Raw genomic sequence first — 10,388 nt, 5'->3', positions numbered from 1 at the left:
AGGCCTGCCAACTTGGAAAGTTGATTGATGTGAGCTGGGCTGAACCCAATGATGTACTCACCCTCTGTATAATGCTGCTGCTGCTGTTTCCGTGGTGCTGGTCCAACTTTTCCACATCCCCCATCTCCCCGTGTAACTCACCATTTTAATAGATAAGTAATAATCAGTGACCAAAGAAGTAAAGACTACACAGTGATTCAAAAAAAAATACTATTTAGCTTTTGGTCTTGATTTTAACCAGTAAACTTAGAAAGAGCAACTGCTGTGTGTGGTGAGATCTGGGGCTGTATTTTACAGGGGTGGGGGGGGGAGGGAGAGGCAAGTGGAGGGTGCAGGCAGCTTGTCACCCGAGGAAGGAAAGTTGGCTGGATACCTACTTGCTCCATGCCAGCCTGCCCCACCACCATAACACATTGCGGCGGGCCAAACTGGTGGAAAGTGGGTCTTCTCTCCCCCACGAGGTAAACTGTTCCATCCTGGGAAGCTGCAGGTTAATTGAATTAGCCAGCAATCCCGGCAGCACCAAGCTCTCATTAATGGGCATTTGTCAGGGCTGCAGCCAGATACAAGAAGGAGGCCCAATGGATTTCAGACTGCGGTCTGTCCAGTATATTGAGAGGGGAGGGATTGGCCAGTTTAGGGGGTGGTGAGCTTTAGGGAGCATGGGGGGAAGAAGAAAGGACAGGAGTTCAATCTTAGGAGGGCTTCCCCTCACCACACAAAGTACGCTCCTTAAAGATAATAACCCCTTTCTTCTCACCCTTTTAAAAACATTTTTTAAAAATAGCGTGCCCACTCCTGACCAACTGCCCAATCATATGTCAGAATGGGCAGTATATTATCAGGGTCAATTGGCTTGTTAACAAGTTCAATTGACCTTTAATTATTTATTTATGTATGGTGGGCACCCATCCACCTATTTTGTTCTGGGGGCAAGTAGGAAGATGGGAGGCTGGGCACCTATCCTATTTTACATGCGTTCCCACTGAAAACACACCCAGTGGCGAGCATATAATATCCAGCCCCAGCATCTATTCATTGCTAATTTACACATCAAAAATACAATTAGCCATATCTGGTTGCCCTATTAACCAAATGTGGGTAGTATATATATTAAACAATGCTATTTTAGACAAGTTATAGTTTCACATCTAGATTTTTTTCCCCATTGCAAGTTTTTGTTCAATCCAATGCCAAACAAAGTTGCATAGTGGTTGGCACTGTACCTGGGTTCCATTCCCGGCTTGGGGCACTGTCTATGTGGAGTCTGCACGTTCTCCCCAAGTCTGCATTCCCTCCAGGTGCTTCGGTTTCCTCCCACAGTCCAAAAGACAGGCTGCTTACTTACATTGAGGGAGAATTTAGCATAGCCAATGTCCCTGAGCAGGTACCAGAGTGTGGCAACTAGGGGATTTTCACAGTAACTTCATTGCACTGTGAATGTAAGCCTATTTGTAACTAATGAATAAACTTTAAAGTAGGTATATGTAAGTAATAATTTAATTGCATTTGGCTTTTTGAAGAATGTATATTTAGAATTTTGTGAGTTTTAAACAGGTTTGGAGGTTGATTGAGCGAGATAATGGAAGTGAGCAGGTAAACAAATCCAAGCAGTACTCAGAGATCTGTTTTCTGCTGTTGCCATTGTACAACAATCCATGTAAATGTATTGTTTTCTAAAAATATACTTTATTCATAAAAAAGTTGCAAAATTACATTCTACAACTGTTTAAATTGGACATTACCAAATTTGCAACCCAATTCAAGTTTTCTTCCATGCAGTATGTGGCAGTCTTGAGGCACTGCAGTACAATTGCAATTACACATACTTAAAATGTACATACCATATAAAGATACCACTCAAGGGGTAAAGTTCATTTATTAGTCACAAGTAAGGCTGACATTAACACTGCAATGAAGTAACTGTGAAATTCCCCTAGCACAGTTGCAATTTCTCACTCTTCAGTACACATTGACAGATGGACCTTAGACAGTGTCCTTTCCCCATTGAGCCAGTGTGGTGGCTACCCACACTTTAGTGTGTCCCTCAGCACATGGCTCTGGACCTTGGAATATGCCAGTCCGCAACACCTGGTTGTGGGTGCATTGGGGGACCAGGAAGTTTCAAGCAGATCAAAGAGCATCTTCACCAAGTTACTTCAGCAGCCATCGATATTTGTCTCGAGTGCGTCCCTGGGAATAGCCCGTACGCCACAGACTTCTGAGTCACAGAGCTGCATGATGAATTTCACCAAAACCCACAGTTTCTCTTTCCATATTTTCTTTGTTAAGGCACATTCTAGAAAAAGGTGAGCAAAAATCTCTTCCCCACTGCAACCGCCTCAAGGGTAATGTGCAGAAGAGGGTGAAACCACATTACATGTTTTGACTCCTCCAGTAACAAACACAAATAAAAGACATACATTTTCCAGTTGTATTTGGAACACGTTACAAAACACATAGGCTTCCTTCAAGTCTTGCTGACTGATATTCTTCCCCCAATGACTAGTTTCTGTCTTTGATTCTTTTACCATCTTAGGCACCTGCAATTGTGGGAAATCAACTTGTGTATGGTGCACAGAGTTTGGCATTCAAAGTAATCTCCAGAGAAAGGTTTGAAAGTTAATGTTTCACATTGTTCTGATGTTTCTTAATTTATAAAAACAAATTCAGTTCACAAATTCAGAACAACATTCACTTGGCAAGCACTGCTGCCTCTCAGCACCAAGAACTAGGGTTCAATTTCAGCCTTGGGTGACTGGTTGTGTGGTTTACACTTTCTCCCGTTTCCATGTGGGTTCCCTCCCATATTGCAAACATGTGCAAGTTAGCTAGATTGCCTATGCTAAATTGCCCCTTAGTGTCCCAATATGTGTAGATTGGGGGGTAAGTTGGGTAACGGAGATTGGACCTTATTTAGCAGAAAGGAAGGAGATGAAATCTGTATAAGTCAATGGAATAATAGATAATGTGGAAGTGAGATTGGCCAGTGAGCAATGCAGAGGAATGGTAAAAGGTCGCTGGAAAGAATCAAGCAGCAAGTTTAAGACAAGAGGATGGGGGAAGGGAGGAAAAAAAAGAAAAATCAGTCCCCTCAATCCAATAAATTGGGCTTGACAAGCCTGGTTAGTTATGCAAAAACATTTTAAAAGGCATGACATTTTCAAAAGCAATTTAAAAGAAACGGGAAAGTTCATAACAGGGAACAAAGAAATGGCTGAGGAACTAAATTGCTACTGTCTTCACAAAGGAAGGCATGAATAATGTACCAGAAGTTCTGAGAGAAACAAATTTTAGAGAGGAGCTGAAGCAAATCAGTATTAGTAGTGAAATGGTTTTGGGGAATTGAAGATGAATAATCTTCAGGTCCTGATAATCTTTATCCCAGAGCACGTAAGGAAGTAGTAGATCCATTGGTGGTCATTTTCCAAAATTATTTGCGCTCTGGACTGGTTCCTATAGATTGGAGGGTAGTGAATGTAAGCCCGCCATTCAAAAAAGGAGGGAGAACGAAAATGGGGAACTATAAATCAGTGAGCCAAACATCAGTGCTGGGGAAGTTGCTAAAGTCCATTATCAAGGATTTCATAGCTCAAAATTTAAAAACTGGTATAATTAAAGTCAGCATGGAGTTACAAAGGGGAAATCATGAACCCAAAAGAGAAAATGCTGGAAAATCTCAGCATAAGAACCCAAAAAAAAAGTAAGAACTAGGAACAGGACTGGGCCACCTGGCTCCTCAAGCCTATTCTGCCATTCAATAAAATCATGGCTGACCTTTTTGTGGACTCAGCTCCACTTACCTGCCCACTCACCATAACCCTTAATTTCCTTACTGTTCAAAAATTTATCTATCCTTGCCTTAAAAACATTCAATGAGGTAGCTTCAACTGCTTCACTGGGCAGGGAATTCCACAGATTCACACCCCTTTGTGTGTCGAAGTTCCTCCTCAACTCCTAAATCTGCTTCCCCTTATTTTGAGGCTATGCCCCCTAGTTCTAGTTTCACCTGCCAGTGGAAACAACTTCCCTGCTTCTATCTTATCTATTCCCTTCATAATCTTATATGTTTCCATAAGATCTCCCCTCATTCTTCTAAATTCCAAAGAGTATAGCCCCAGTCTGCTCAGTCTCTCCTCATAAGCCAACCCTCTCAACTCTGGAATCAACGTGGTGAATCTCCTCTGCACCCCCTCCAGTGCCAGTATATCCTTTCTCAAGTAAGGAGACCAAAAATGTACACAATATCCCAGGTGTGGCCTCACCAACACCTTATACAGCTGCAACATAACCTCGCTGTTTTTAAACTCCATCCCTCTAGCAATGAAGGACAAAATTCCATTTGCCTTCTTAATTACCTGCTGCATCTGCAAACCAACTCCTTGTGATTCTTGCACAGGTCCCTTTGCACAGCAGCACGCTGCAAGTTTTTATAATTTAAACAATAGTCCATTTTGCTGTTATTCCTATCAAAATGGATGACCTCACATTTATCAACATTGTACTCCATCTGCTAGACCCTCACCCACTCGGTTAGAATATCAATACCCTTTGCAGATTTTCAGTGTCCTCTGCACATTTTTCTCTGCCACTCATCTTAATGTCATCTGTGAATTTTGACACGCTACACTTGGTCCCCAACTCCAAATCATATGTGTAAGTCGTAAACAATTGCAGTCCCAATATTGATCCCTGAGGCACACCACTAGTCACTGATCGCCAACCAGAAAAACTCCCACTTTTTGCTTTCTGTTAGTTAACCAATCCTCTATCCATGCTAATACATTACCCGTAACACCATGCACCTTTATCTCATGTAGCAGTTCTTTGGTGTGGCACCTTGTCAAATGCCTTCTGAAAATCCAGATACACCACATCTACAGGTTCCTATTGTTCACTGCACATGTAACGTTCTCAAAGCATTTCACTAAATTAGTCAAACGTGTCCCGCCCTCTGTGAACCCATGCTGCAACTTCCCAAAGAGACAATTTATATCTCGATGTCTCGCTATTTCTTCCTTGATGATAGATTCAAGCATTTTCCCTCCTACAGAAGTTAAGCTAACCAGCCTATAGTTATTTACACCTTGTCTTTTTTAAACAGTGGCGTCACATTTGCTGTTTTCCAATCTAAGGGAACTACCCCAGAGTCCAGCGAATTTTGGTAAATTACCACTAGTGCATTTGCTATTTTCCCCACCATCTCTTTTAGTACCCTGGGATGCACTCCATCAGGGCCAGGAGACTTGTCTACCTTTAGGCCCATTAGCTTGCCCGACACTAGCTTGTTCGTGATGATAGTTTCTAGGTTCTCATCTGCCATAGCCTTCCTGTCATCAATTTTTGGCATGTTACTTGTGTCTTCCACTGCGAAGACCGACAGAAGATACCAGTTCAATGCCTTAACCATTTTCTCATTTTCAGTTATTACATCCCCCTTCTCATCCTCTAAAGGACAAATGTTTACTTTAGCCACTCTTTTTCATTTTATATATTTGTAGAAACCTTTATCTGTTTTTATATTCCTAGCTAGTTTATTCTCACAATCCATCTTACTTTTCTTTATAGCCTTTTTTGTGGCTTTCTGCATTTTATTTCAATTTGATACCCTCAGAGCTGACGCTGAGGCCAGATAACGCTTTGTCAAAGCTTTGCCAAAGGGTCATCAGGACTCAAAATGTCAGCTTTTCTCTCCTTATAGATGCTAAGATTTTCCAGCATTTTCTCTTTTGGTTTCAGATTCCATCAGCCACAGTAATTTGCTTTTATAAAGGGGAAATCACGCTTGACAAACCTATTGGAATTTTTTTGAGGATGTAACTCGTAGGGTTGACCAAGAAAAACTAGCAGGTGTGAACTAATTAGACTTTTAGAAGGCTTTTGACAAGGTCTCAGATAGCACACTACTATATAAAGTTACAATGCACGGGATTGTGGATAGTGCTTTGAACAGAACAGAAAGCTGGTAGCAGACAGGAAGCAAAGAATTGCATAAATGGGTCTTTCTCTGATTGGCAGTCAAAGACTAGTATGGTTTTGCAGCATCCTATGCTAGGATCCCAACTGTTCACATTATATATTCATGATCTGGAAGAGGGAACTGAATGTATTATCTCTAAATTTGCAGTTGATACAAAGTTGGATGGGAAGATGAGCTGTGAGGAGGATGCAGAGATGTTGTTGTTTCTTTTTCAAAACTGTGCAGTAACTGGTCTGTATTAAGAACTAGTTGTGTGTGTGGGTATATGCAATATACTGGATAAAAATGAGGTTATCCACTTTGGTAGGAATAATAGGAAGGCCAATTATTATCAGAATGAATGAAAATTGAGATTGGTGGATACTCAGTGTCCTTGCTGAAAGCAAGCACACGGGCAATAAAGAAAGCAAATGGTATGTTTGAAGCGAGAGGATTTGAAAATAGGAATGTTTTACTGCAATTGTATATGGCATTGGTGAGGCCACACCTGGAATAGTGTGTGTAGTTTTGATGTACTTATCTAAGGAAGAATATCCTTGCTAGGAAGTACAGCAAAGATTTACCAGGTCTGTCATACGAGGAGAGTCTAAGTCAGTTAGGATTATATTCACTGGAGTTTAGAAAAGGGAGAGGGAATCTCATAGAAACTTATTAGATTCTAACAGGGTTAGATAGGGTAGATTCAGAAAGAATGTTCCTGATGGTGTGGGAGTCCAGAGAACTGGGGTGGAGGAGAAATTCTTCACCCAGACTGGTGAACGTGTGGAATTCATTACCATAAAGTAATTGATGCCAAAATGTTGTGTGATTTCAAGAAGAAATTAGATATAGCACTTAGAGATAAAGGAATCAAGGGATATTGGGGAGGGAAAGGCAGGATCAGGATCAAAATGAATGGCAGAACAGGCTTGAAGGGTCGAGTGGCCTACTTCTGCTTCTATTTTCTATGTAAAACTGATCCCAGCCACAGAAGACAAGATTTCCTTTTCTTCAGTGGAACAGAACAAAGAACAAAGAACAACCCAGCACGGGAAACAGGCCCTTCGGCCCAACGAGCCCGCGCCGCCGCATCACCCTACACCTATTCTACCCTGCGTGTCTACGAATGGAACCCCTAACTTAGCCAGATTCAGGGGAGAATAGTGTCAATTTGGTAAAATCAATCAGCCTAAGAGCACATCTTTGGGGTGTGGGAGGAAACCGGAGCGCCCGGAGGAAACCCACGCAACCACAGGGAGAATGCACAAACTCCCACAGACACAGGCCCAAATCCATGTATCTGCACAGCTAGCAGTGCTAGTCACCGAGCTGTTGCGGCGCCCGTCTACCGGTCCAGGATCAAGCACACACACCGACACAAAGTACTAGGCCACTCCCGGAACCTCCAAGAGCAGCCCACACACGACCCACCGTGTGCATGCCCCTCGTTTGACAACGAGGTGGACCTCCACCTGCGGAATAAAAAGACAAAAACATTAACCTACAGGTCTGCATTTCCGGTGTCTCCCGAGGTTCTGACCTTATCTAATAGCCCCTACCATAACCCTCCATCCTCGTTTCACTCATGTGTCTATCTAACTGAACCTTAAATGAGTCCAACGTTCCTGCCTCCACCACCCTACTCGGTAGCACGTTCCATACCCCCACAACTCTCTGCGTAAAGAACCTTCCTCTCACATCCAAATTATACCTCTCCCCCCTCACTCAAGAGGAAGCCATGGCTCATGGATAATCCTGTGTCAGCAGATATTTAGGGGAGATCAGAGAAGCCAATTGGGCCTTATGCAGTGATTACAACACATTCACTTTGTGGGAGGTTATAATTACAGTACAAATTCAAATTGGCAGTTTGTTATAAAATTAGATGTTGGAATTTATTGCTGAAAAACTGCAAGATCTTTAATACAAACTTACTTCGTTACACACGTAAGTCAAAACCAAGTGTAGTCTTTAGGTAAAGTAGTATATACTTGAATCCTACACAAGCAAGAGCACAGGAACTGTTCCAGTGAATGGGGTTCGAAGCTTGACAGATTTACGCAGTTTCTCACTATTATAAACGTGGAAGTAACTTATAATGCACAATATTGATAGGGAATGCATTTAAAAATATACTATGGATCTACATTGGGAAGATGAAATTTTCCATTATAGTAATCTTATAGGGGAGAAAAGCCTTTTCCACTTTATGATAAATTAGTGTTCAATTTCAAGATCAAACACAAAAAGCTCTGTAAACTTTACCAAAGAATAAAGCCTAGGCCAATGTGTCCATCAATTGTTTATTTGACAGAACTGTAAACCTCCATCACATCCTTTGATACAAGAAAATTTTCAATTTTAGACATCTTGTTTGTATATCTTAACAGTTCAATCTAAATACACTATTTCACACAGGTAAGGTTTTTATTGTAAAACAATATAATCTTTGAAGATTGTATTTTTAAAAAACACATCTCAAAATTATGCCTATTTGAAGAATTTCATAAAACTAAGAAAGCAACATTTCCCGATAAGACTTTTCTAGTGAGCTGATCTAATTGTAACATCAGTTTTGGGTAACAGAACATGCCATGAAAAGTAGAGCTATGTGGATAAAACTAGGTGTTTTAATTGAAGACCTTAAATCAGGAGTACAATAGGAAAACTCTTAGTGATGGCAAGTTCAGAGGATACCAGAGGGATCAAGTATGTACCCAAGAATGTAGCAATCTTAGGATTAAACAACATCTTAAATGGAGGGTGCTTCCACCATTTGCCAGTTTCTCCAACTAGTACTAAACGTGGTAGACGTGCTTCCTTAGTGAGTTAATAAACCTCAGTGATTATAAACTAAACATAATGCACCAGTATGAAATCACTACACTGCACATTAGCTACAAAATGATCTCTTATCAAATCAGATTTAAATGATCTACATTGCAAAAGTAATAGGATTTTACCATTGTGCATACTTAAGTAATTATAGGGGGTCACTAAATTCAGGAGGGGGTGGAGGGCACAGCAAGAAAGGAAACACTAAATGTTCAAATAAGTTACTTGTGTTATTGCATTGAGTAATTATCAAGGATTGGGATAAATCACTGAAAGCTCAGGTGCATTATCATGGGTAACCAGATATAATTAAATAAAACAGTTAAAGTTGCCAAGTGTGACTTCCTTCAGTGTGGACTTTGTGGTTTTTTTAAGCAGGAGAAATTTGATACAAATCCAGAATGGCCACTAAATCAAAACCAGGGTGATAGAAGGACAGTGGGTCAGGTAAACATGTGGCTCCATCAATCATAGTAAACTCAAATACTGCGTGCTATGCTTTTATGTTTTTTAAAAAATTTCAAATTTACAAAGTGATCAGAGATATACTTTTCAATGGCTACACCCATTAATGAAACCCCAAATAATTTGCTAACTAAGAAAAGAACTTGAAGCTCTTTGGCTATTTCCTTCACAGAAAAACTCATTGTTGAATGTTAACTTGTAACATTCACTGCCACTGAAGTAAAAATGATCGGTGCACATTTTGTCCATGTCACATTACTGAAATGAGACTGTAGGCTGTACTATATGACATTATATTAATTTAAACCTAAGTTAAACCTAAGTTAAAGCACCCAATGATTATTCAATAGGTACATGGTTAACTAAAGATAACTAAATATTTTAGTGTTGTTGAGAACATAGGATTACCAGAAGTCGTGAAAAAGTCTTTTTATTCAATTACTTCTTGGATTTTAAAGAATGTTTCTTTTCCACGATACTTTAAATGAGACTTACACGAAGGAACATGGTGGCATAACAGATTACGATTGCACAGTTTAGATGAAAGAAACGCCTTCCTTAAAGGCATAAAGCCAGCAGTTTGGCTTATGTAACAATATCAAGGAAGCATTACTGGAATGCAGTCCAAACAACTAAAAAGCATTTATAACATGACAAGCTCATCATTTTGGCTGATCCATCCTTTAAATAATTTTAGATTTAAACCCCTTGCTCATTTCTATCACGCACTTGCCCAGGAGAGGGATTACAGATTTGCTCCTGGACCAGCTGAAACAGAAAGGCCAATAGGTTTATAGTGCATTGCAGATTGAAGGAGCTGACAGACATTTTCCTCTCCCTTCATAGATGGAAAACTCAAGGATCCAATTCCCTTTCTTCAACTGACCAGAATCCTGCTAATGCCATAGTTTACTATTTGCACTGAGTTTCTCAACTGAGTACAATGTTGTTTCACTAACACCCAAAACAAATGGGTCATTAGGAAACAAAGAAAAAAACCCAGGGGATTTCTACGTGTATCAAAAAACAACAGAAAGATGTTTGGTTTGTGAAAGTACTAAAATCCAGCTCAAGCATATCAAGAAGGTAAATTGCCACTTAGAGATTCAAACCCAATTCACCCAAACAG

Source organism: Carcharhinus amblyrhynchos, chromosome 13, assembly GCF_965287045.1.
Source record: "Carcharhinus amblyrhynchos chromosome 13, sCarAmb.v2.hapA, whole genome shotgun sequence".
In the NCBI taxonomy this organism is placed as follows: domain Eukaryota; kingdom Metazoa; phylum Chordata; class Chondrichthyes; order Carcharhiniformes; family Carcharhinidae; genus Carcharhinus; species Carcharhinus amblyrhynchos.
Note: the sequence above shows the minus strand (reverse complement) of the source record.